Source organism: Falco peregrinus, chromosome 1, assembly GCF_023634155.1.
Source record: "Falco peregrinus isolate bFalPer1 chromosome 1, bFalPer1.pri, whole genome shotgun sequence".
Lineage (NCBI taxonomy): Eukaryota > Metazoa > Chordata > Aves > Falconiformes > Falconidae > Falco > Falco peregrinus.
In genome coordinates, this window is record NC_073721.1 from 45,961,614 (window position 1) to 45,964,338 (window position 2,725).

The 2,725-nt window shown below is 40.8% G+C and overlaps 1 non-coding gene across 1 annotated transcript; it reads right to left on the reverse strand.

Annotated features, from left to right (window-relative positions):
• Nucleotides 1-2,432: 2,432 nt before the first annotated feature.
• On the reverse strand, nucleotides 2,433-2,505 carry TRNAT-AGU (transfer RNA threonine (anticodon AGU)). The gene has a single exon. It is a non-coding gene; the product is annotated as a tRNA-Thr (tRNA).
• Nucleotides 2,506-2,725: the final 220 nt, after the last annotated feature.

Sequence of the window (2,725 nt, forward strand, 5' to 3'; positions counted from 1 at the left end):
TGAGCATATTCATTATGGGAGAACTGGAAAATAGATGAATCTGGGTGATTTTTCCCCACTCTGAATTCTGCAGTCCTACTGGTTTTATTATATGATTTTCCTCTGGGTAGTAGCTACAAGGTTGCCATTTAATCCTTTCGTACATTAAATTTTAACATTAGCTTAAATTGTATTTCTAAATCTCAAAATTCTTTAAACATGGGAACATATTCCCTGGCTTTTGCTCAAAGTTTCCCTCCCTGGATTAAATTATTTATTGGTTGTTTCCCACATGACTTAAGAAATAGATTAGTCGAGGCATACGTGGCCTTCACTAGACCTGAACGAGAGGCAGAAATGAAGCTCTGCTGATACGATCCTTGGATTCAGGGAATGACCATGGGCACCTCCTTGACCCAGGCTGCTGGGTCACAAAGTTCAATGTTGTTATGTTAGAATAAATGATTTCTCTGTGCAGCTCGATGCAACCCTTGGAGGGAGACTCAGGAATGAAAACCATGCCAGAGAAATGCAGTGTCTAGGATGCTTTTTAAAAACAGAAATGGTATTCTGAAGTTTTCAGAAAAATATGAAAAACGGGTTTTCTAGGACATACAGGAAGAGACCTTTAACTTCCCCTAAACAAAACAATAAAAGACTGTCTAGATCTGGATTACCAGGTCATGGCTTTAAAAAGCAAGAGTTCTTCCTGAATGAACCCGTAAGTGGACCAGCCTTGTTAGAGCCCTTGTGGCAGGGCTACCCAGCCTTTCCTGAATCCCCGAACTCACGTGCTGCATTTCCATCTCACAGGCTGACAAAGATGAAGAGGTGCCCTTCCTCCCTCCCCCATTTACATGGGCTTCAGGATATGGATATAAATGACTTTGTTCTCTTCACCCCTCCAGTCCAGCTCTATCTTTGAAAAGCTCTGTTATCAGCAGAGAAAAAGGTGATGGATGATTGATACAAAGGGCTTTAGCTAGGACAGGGTCCAAGGTCCACTGTTAAAAGCCACCTTTGCATCAGTAAAAGCCACCTTTGCAACATCAGTACGTCTGGTGTTATGCGCTGTAGTAGGGATACTCAGGAGAGCAGTTTTTACATTAATATTAGGTAACATGTAGATTAAGAAGTCAGCAAAACATAGTCTGAACATTTGTCTTTTTTTGCATAGAGATGAAATTTTCAAAGGAAAATTAGAGATTAATTTTTCAAAGGGTCATTTCCATCGCTACCAAGCTCAGCTAAGCTGAAACAAGGAGCCTGGTTGCAAAAGCAAACTTGAACAACAAAGATCTTTTGGGGTATTGCTCAGCAGTGTCATGTGAAAGCAAAACAAAGAGATAAGCTGGAATGAGAGACAGGGGAAAGAGACGTATAGCCACAACAGTCTAGAAACAAACTCACTTCTAGTAAAACACATCTGTCCATTTTCCAGTATCTTGGGTTACAATAACAATAACTTGTGCTGGTTTATTAGGTTGCAGTTTAATGGGAACCCTGCTGACTTCTGTTTCTTTAGCCTTACTGTGATATATACAGAGGAAAGCTAGGAAATTCCTGCAGGTCACTTCTCATGTGGAGAAAACACATCAACCCACCCAAGCTGTAATGTTCTCACTGTTTTGGGAAAACAGAGCTGTAAGGAAACTGGCTCAAGAGAGGAGACCAAAGCACCATGTCCTTCCTGGCAGCCAGCGTCCACCTCCACCAGACAAAAATGTTTCAGGCGTTTGAGCCTTCTTTCCATCAAATGGAAAAGGCCCTTTTGAAATTCAGAAGGGTCCTTTTACACCACTGGTTTGGATTGTTTGGATAGAACGAAATAAAAAGTCTATTTGGAAATAAGCAAAGGAACACGACATGTGCAAAGGCAGAGTATGAAGTCTCATAAATCTGGCCTGCAATTCATTGAACTGAAGATGCAAAATAGGTTAATTCCTAGCTCTTCCTTTTTTTCTTGAAAATGGTAACTTTCCAACCCTGCCAGCAGAGTTATGAAGACCAATTTTCTATTCCTCCACAAACTGTATTTATAGTTTTTTCTGCCAGCTCTGCAATTACTGAGCTCTGGAGACATAATTTGATTGTCCTGCTGAAGTATGAAGAGATGAACCTGTAAATATCTAGCAGAAATTTCAGATTTGCTCATCAATGACCTTCACAATGCCTACAGGGTTCAGAAAGCTTTAAAACCCATTATTAGGTATTTCCTATCTCCGATTGCTGTACTTCAAAAATATGTTGAGGTATTTTTTTTGGGGTTTAGGTCTGACCATTGCTATTTTTCTCTGCTTCTTGTTGCCTGTTATTTGGTATAGGCACTATATGATGCTTCTGTTTCACCTAGGCTGGGGGTGGATGCTCCAAAAAATGGTGCCAGCAACATTTTGGTAAAAAACAGGAAGATAAAGCTGTGAGTCTTTACAGGAGGTGCAGAGCCACCCCTCAGGCTCCAGTGAGATTTGAACTCACGACCCCTGGTTTACTAGACCAGTGCTCTAACCCCTGAGCTATGGAGCCTCTGAGCTTTGGGTACTTTTTCCTATGTAAACATTACATACAATAATTTTCTTTGTTAATTCTGGAGTGACCCAAAACCTACTCTGCTAGATTGCACTGCTCCAAGAATTGGCGACTGCACAGTCAGCAGGAGGGGAGCATCCATCAGCTTTTTTTTTTTTTTTTTTTTCCTTCCTTCCCTCATGCTTTATCAATGAAACCCAGTATTATTAGCTCCTTC